Here is a 7,262-nt window from a genome sequence, read left to right on the forward strand (position 1 = left end):
GGCTGCCTGCAGCTGGCACCTTGCTGCCCTGCTGGGCTGAGAGGCCTCTTCCAGCCCTGCCCCTGGGTCCGTCTGCTGGGCAGGGTGTGGATCCCAGCCCCGGGAACTGCAGCTGCGACCGAGCACAGCCCTGGGGGCGGAAGTCCCTTCCCCGGCCCCGGATCCGCCGCAGAAGCTCTGGAGGAGCTTCAGCAGAGAGGAAGTCAGGGAGGAGGTGAAGGTGGTCAGGGAAGAGGCTCAGATTCGCGGAGATGCTGCCTGCCCGCGGGGGGCTCTGGGGCTGCCTGCCGCCGGGGGGTGCTGCTGCTGCGGTGCCTTCTGCTGCCTCGTGGAGGAGAGCCTCGGGGGCAGCTCCGGGAGCAGCCCTGATGTAGGTGGAGGGCTCGGAGCAAAGCCTCTGATGCTTCTGCTTCAGGGGCTGGCACCAGCTGGGCAGAGCCCTGGGCACCACCTGCTGCAGAGAGCTGCCCTGCATCCCTCATGGGGAGCAGAGGGGAAGCACCACCACCCCTGGCACCTCAGAGTGGCACAGCTCAGAGTGGCACAACTCAGAGTGGCACAGCTGCACAGCCATCCTGCAGCAGCTCTGGCCACTGCTCCCCTCAGCCTTGCTGGGCACTCAGCCTGGCACCAGGCTGTGAAAGCTGTGCCCTGCTTGGCTGTGTCTGCACCAGCCTGGTACAGAACTGCAGCCTCTTCCCACCCTCTCCCCTGGTGCCCTGGGAGGGGAAGGCAGGCGGCTGGCAGCAGTCCTGCAGCAGCGGTGAGCACAAGGACAGGAGCTGCTCAGGCTCTGGGAGTGATCCGTGGGCAGTAGTGCCAAGGCAGAGCTGGGGAGGCCATCAGGAAGATTGAGTCCCTGGCACTGCTGGGTTGTGCCAGAGCAGGGCATGGGATGAAGTGAGCAGGCAGCAGCCCCGCAGTGGCACCTTGAGTCACGGCTCGGGGCAGGGAGCTTGCTGGGGCTGGGTGCAAGCAGTGGGCAGTGGGAGGTGGGATGGGGATGGGGCGTGGGGGAACCTCCCCCAGGCAGAGAGCGGCATGGGGAGGTCCTCTGAGCCGGGCAGAGTTGGCTCTGCTGGGCTGGAGCAGCTTCAGCCCCCCCCGGCCTGGCGTTCCGGAGCTGCTGGCTGAGAGCAGGCACCAAGGAGCAGCTCCGGGGTGGTGACACTGACGAATGTCTGGCACAGCTTAGAAGGTGCCAGCTTGGAAGGGACACCAGGGCTCAGCTCATCCAACCACTCTGCAGCAGCCTTGCTTCAGAGGCAGGGATGCTGCAGGTGCCAGGACCAGCCAGAAGTTTCTGCCGAGGTGTGGGGGGAAGGCAATCCCAAAGCAAGAACAGAAGGTCAGTGAGTGCCAGGGCGCCCAGAGGGTCGTCAGCAGCTGGCAGGGCGCCGGAGCCAGGGCTGTGCAGGTGTCCTGAAGAGAGATAAGGGGCAGGAGATAAGGGGCACCAGGGGAAGGGGGTTCGAGCCTCGCAGACGCCTTGCAGCTGGCTGTGGCAGGGGAGCTTGGGGGTCCTGAAACCATCTCTCCAGGAACACGGTGCCTGCTGCTGGCACCGGGGAGCAGACCCCCGGGCACACACTGCCCACAGACTGCGAGCGGCTGTGCCCGAGCGGCCCCGACCTTCCCTGCCTGCTTCGTGTGACGAGGGTCCGGGCACGGCCAGGACAGAGCAGCGACCCCCAGCCCGCGGGGTGCATCCCGCAGCACCAGAGGCTGCCGAGGGGCACCGGCAGACCCCGGGCAGAGCCAGGGCAGAGCAGCTCGGTTGGTACCGCGGCGCCTGGCGGTGCCCAGCCTACAGGGAAGGGGGGCTGGCCGCGGGCGGGCTTACAGCTGCCCCCCGGGAGCAGCCCCCCGGGAGCGGCCGCGGTCACGCGTGGCAAGCGCCTTACCCCCGGGGCTCGGGCTCGGCTTGTGGGCAGCCCGCAGGCGCTTGCGGGGGGCGCCGGGCCGGCGAGGGGCGAAGGGGTCGGTAACCACATTGACCCCTCCGGGAGTCCCGCGGGAGGATGCTGCCCCCGGGACCCTCACCCAGCGAGGCCGCCTAGGCTCGGCGCTGACCCCGCTGGTTGTCCCGGCGGAAGGGGGGCCGGAGGCTCGGGCCGGAGCAGGGGCCGCCCCCCGCCGGCCCGGCACAGCTGCTAGCACGACCGCAGCGATGGAGCGGGGAGCAGGCGGTGCCCGAGGTGAGAACGGGGCAGGGCGCAGGGGGTGGGCGAGCAGCCGGGGGCGGGGGCTGCGCCGGTGCCTCCCGCCCGGCGCTGGGCAGCGGCAACTTCGCGGCTGGCAGGCGGCGCCGGACGGCAACTTGCTGTGTCCGCCGGCAGCAGAGCCGCAGCCGCAGCCGGGGCCGCTGCCGTCCCACTGCCTGCTTCCCTCCTTGTCCCTCCCGCCGGGAATCGCCGCGACGAGACCCTGCTGCTGCCCGCCGGACCCCGGCCGCGGCGGGTGGGCGGCAGCCCCAGGTACCGCCCGGGGTCTGCGGCGAGAGCGGGGGCCGGGGGCGCTCGGAGCGGGTGGGGAGCGGCGGGAGCGGCGGCTCCTCGGCCCTGAGCTGCCCGAGGGAACTTCTGGTGCGGTTTGGGGTCCGTGAAGGGTCGCGGTGAGCTGGGCTGGCGCTGGAAGTGACGGTGGGGAGCCCTGGCACGGAGCTGAGCGGGGGTCCCGGACCCCATCGGAGCTGCACAGGAGCCCCAAATCCTGCGGTAGCTCCTCAGGAGCCCCAGACCCCGTCGGAGCTGCTTGGGGACCCCTAAGGCTTCTCGCTTGGGCAGAGCTGCTGCTGGGCTCTGGGGTCTCTGTCAGGGTTTACACCAAATGAATCTCCAGGCAGGTTGGGACCTCTGGCCAGGCCCTGTGCAGCTCGGGTGGGTCTCAGTCGGGATCCGGAGCAGGGCTCCCTCCTGCGTGCCTGGCAGGCAGAGGTTTGCTCAGAGTGCCACTGAAGGTGTCCTGCATGTGCTGGGATCAGCCCACGCGTGGGGAAGGGGCAGCAGGAGCTGCCCTGCTCCAGAACCGCCCCAGGTGGTTCACACCAGGGTCAGCACTGGCCCTGACACCAGCGGCTAGGGTTTGTCCCGAGGAAGAAGGCTCTTGTCCATGAGCCCCTCGGTGGCCCCGGTCGCTTCTGGCAGGGGTCCTCCGGCAGGGGCAGCCTTCCCTCCCCGTGGCAGGAGCATCACCGCTGGCCCGGAGGAGGGCTGCCTGGAGTGGCACGGAGCTGCACGGAGTGGCAGATCTCCACCTGGGGACTTGTTTTCAGCCTAGCCTGCAGCACCAAAGCCGTTCAGAGGGACAGGAGGTGTCCTTCATGTCTGCTCTACTACCCTGCCTCGCCCCCCCCCCCCCAACCTCCCCTCAATCACCCGCCCCCCCCCCCCCCGGCTATTTCCGTGGCTCTGAAGTGCCTTGAGGGTGACCTTCAGAAGCAGAGAAGTCAGCTTTGCTCAGGGGGCTTCAGACCTCTTTTGTTTGCTCTTCTGAAGGCTTCCCTTAAAGAAGCGATCAGAGAGAGCACTTGGGAGGGAAGCTGGGAGTGAATCAGCCTCTCTCCCCGGGCAGAACCTGGGAGGACTTCCCACTGCCCTTGGAGAGGGCTCTAAGCAGGCGCAGAAGATCAGGGCTGGCACTGGAGAGGTTAAACAGGAGGTGAGCAGAGGGCAGGGCAGGGAGCAGAGGGCAGTGGGGAGGGCAGGGAGCAGGGCAGAGAGCAGAACAGGGAGCAGCTCAGGGCAGCCCTTTTCTGTCCCTCACTGCTGCTGAGGTGTTAGGGGTCAGAAGGCAGGGAAGTGGCTCAGCACCTTCCTTTGGGACACCTCTGGGGCACTCAGGTTGTGTGGCAGCTCCAGGCCTGCCTGTGAGCAGAGGCACCCTGGACATGGCCATGGTGGTGCTGGGCCGGATGACCCTGGAGGGCTTTGCCAGCCCCAGCACTGCTGTGCAGCAGGGGCAGGAGATGCTCTGGGGCAGCCTGGGGCAGGAGCAGCACCTGGCCCTGAGCCGCTGCCCCGGTGCGGGAGGGAGGTGAGGTGGTGGCAGCTCCGCAGCAGATGTCCAGCGCCTGGGGGCTGCACCACGGAACGGGTTTAGCACAGCCCCCAGGGCAGAGCTCGGCGCTGTGTGAACAGCTCCTGCGCTCCGCCAGCAGTCTCCACACCGCCGAGGCCCTGCCCCGCTCCTGCCGCTTCGGCTCTGCAGCCCTCGGGAGGAGGTCTGTGCTGCGCTCCCCTCCGGCGGCTCTTTGGTTTCTGTGCTGAGCAGGGCGCTCAGGCAGGCTGCCGCTGCGCCCCGGCTGCTGCTGCGCCCTGGCTGCTTCTCCTCTTTCCCCTCCCGGGTGGTTGGCTCTGGGAGAAGTCCTCTGCAGTGCCTGGCTGGGACCGCAGGAGAGGCTGAGAGATGGCAGCCAGGGGCAGCCGGGCTGTGCCTTGCCCCGCGGCCGGGCAGTGCCTGGCACCAAGCTGGTGCTGGGGACCCCCTGCAGCCAGTGGCAGCTCTCACACCTCTGCAGCACGGAGCCCGCTGGCTGGAGGTGCTGGAACAGGAAGGGCTGGTGGGAGCTGGCAGTGCTGTGGCTGCCCTGTGCTGGTGGCACCCGTGGGCACTGCAGGGGCAGGCTGCCCAGCTGGTGAAGGGCTGCAGGGTGCTGTCTCCTGCATGCTCAGCTGAGCTGGCAGCTGCTGGTGGCTTGTTCAGAGCAGCTGGCAGGAGGAGCGCCCTGGGTGAGCTCTGTGTCCTCAGGCTGCTGGCAGAGGGAGAGGCACTTCAGGGCTCAGCAGATGATAAATGTTCAGTTCCATGGCACTGGGGGCAGAAAGGGACAGCTGGAGGGAGCAGAAATCTTCTGCAGGAGTGGCTCAGGAGCCCTCCTCCCACTGCAGGACCAGAGTGGTGGCCCTGTGGCACAGGTGGGTGTCAGGAGGGGGTTCAGGGGGATTGATGCCTTCCCAAACCTTTTGTGGCTTCACTGAAGAGCCAGAGAGGCCCTGGGCAGTGCCCCTGTGACTGCAGGGTGCCCTGCACCGCCTGCAGGAGCTGCTTTGCCTGGGGCTGTGTGGGCTGCAGGTTCCCCTGCCCAGGTGGATGCCATCCCCAGCTGGCTGGGGACAGCTCTGGTGAGCAGTGCCCCTCCCTGCTCTGTACCTGGGCCTTCGGAGGGAGCCCTTGGGTGAAGCTGCCAACTTCCAGGGGCTTGGCATTGCCTTCCTGCTGCCTTCTCACCCTGCTCCACAGCTGCAGCCAGCTCCCATCCCAGGAGGCAGCTGAGTGCTGCAGGAGGTCAGGTTTGGAGCTGCTCTCCCCCTCTGTGGTGTCTGCCCATAGAGACCTGTCTTTGCTCCTCACCTGCTGCACTGGCACAGGAAGGCTCTGTGCAGTGTTGGGGGGGGGGGGGTAAATGGGGAGCAGGATGAGGCCATCTCTCCAGGCTCTGGTGCTGGCCACCGTGGCTGTGCCCCAGCTTGGTGTCCACTGCCCACAGCACTCAAGGGGGTGGGGGGGCAGAGGCCTCTTGCTTTCTGCCCTCCCCCAGAGCCCATCTCTGGGGGCTCACTAAGAGCCTTCCTGATGAGGCCTCAGGTGCAGCTCCTCCACCCCAGAGCCATTCCTGCAGCTTTGTTTTCCTCATAAAATGTTGAAAATCTGAGGGGTTTGCCTTTGCTTTCCACCTTGGCAGAGGCTGAGAGGTGTGGAGTGTCCCAGCTGGACTCTGCTCACAGCAGCCAGCTGCATTCTGCTTTCTCCACAACCCTCTGGGGATAAGACCTGAAACTTGCAGCAGCTGAGAGGTTTGTGGTGGCTTTGCCACATGGCAGAAGGCTACAGGCAGAGCTGAATGAAAGTCACTTCCATGTGGCCCTGCTCCTGAGCAGGGGAAGGTCTCAGTCCAGCTCAGACTCTGAGCAACTGCGTGAGGAGGGAGGGAGGGGAGGGGAGGGGAGGGGAGGGAGGGAGGGAGGGGAGGGCTGGGATGGGCAGAGTGCAGAGGAAGCCACACCAGCAGCACTGAGCTGCACCAGCCACGGCTCTCCATGCTGCCCTGCATCCCCTGAGCTCTCCTGGCAGCCCTGGGGACCTCTGGGGGGGGGAGCAAGGGTCCAGCTGGAGGTGAGTCCAGTGAGAGACAAGGAGGCAAACCAGCAGGGGACCAGCACTGGGAGGTGCTCCTGGTGCTGGGCACAGTGGAGCAGCCCAGGCCAGCCCAAAGCACAGCACCCAGGATGGATCCCTGCAGGGCTGAGGGGCTCCTGGTGCTGGGCACAGTGGAGCAGCCCAGGCCAGCCCAAAGCACAGCACCCAGGATGGATCCCTGCAGGGCTGAGGGGCTCCTGGTGCTGGGCACTGTGCAGCTTTGGCTGCTGCAGAGCTTGGGGCTTGCAGGAGAGGGGAAGGGTGGCCAGGCTGAGGGGGCACCCATGGGGGGACTCCCAGGGGGCTCTGGTGTGGGCTTTGGCTGCTGACTTGGAGCCCCTGCTCTCACCCTGAGCAAGGGGACTGCTCCCAGCTGAGCTCCAGCACTGGTGCATGCTGTCCTGTGCCAGGATGCCCTCTGCTCACCCTCTGAGGAGTGGGAGTGCAGCTGTGGGCCTGCTGCTGGTGCCCTGCTCCATCTGCACCCCCTCACTGCCCAGGGGCTGGGGGTGCTGGCACAGTGAGGCTGGAAAAGAGCCTTGAGGTCATCAAAGGCACTGACTGTGCTTGGTACCCCTGGGCAGCATCAGAGGGGCACAGAGCTGTGGGAGTGAGGCCGCAAGGAAAGGTTCTCCTTGGCCATGCTGAGGGTAGCCACAGCCTGGCCAGCTCTGCCTGGGTGCCCAGGAGAGCACATCTCAGCCCTGGGTGCTGCTGAGGCCAGGAGCACTTCCAGGCTGGCTGTGTTGGGAAGCCAGGGTCCAAGCTGGGGGTGCCCTGCATGCCCCTGCAGTGGGCAGGGGTGGTGTGTGGCCCTTGCAGCAGCTGTGCCTGCACAGAAGCTGCTGCTCAGCCTGGGGGGCAGCGGCTCTGCCCCAGCACACGCTGCAGGGCTGGCCTCAGCTCTGCTTCCTGACGCAGAGCAGCCTGGTGGCTTCCCTCCAGCTCCTCAGTGCCAGCCAGGGAGGCAGTGTAGACCCTGCAGGCACAGCCTGGCACCTCTCCCCAGCAGCCCCTTGCTGCCATGTGGGCAGGAGGTGCTGCTGCCAGGGCTGCCTGCAGCCTTGGGGTGGGGTGAGAGGGCTTCAGCCTGCAGCCAGCTACCACTTGCAAGGGGCAGACTG

This window comes from Melanerpes formicivorus, unplaced genomic scaffold, assembly GCF_026170545.1.
Source record: "Melanerpes formicivorus ecotype bairdi unplaced genomic scaffold, bMelFor1.0.p_v2 SCAF_122, whole genome shotgun sequence".
NCBI classification, from domain to species: domain Eukaryota; kingdom Metazoa; phylum Chordata; class Aves; order Piciformes; family Picidae; genus Melanerpes; species Melanerpes formicivorus.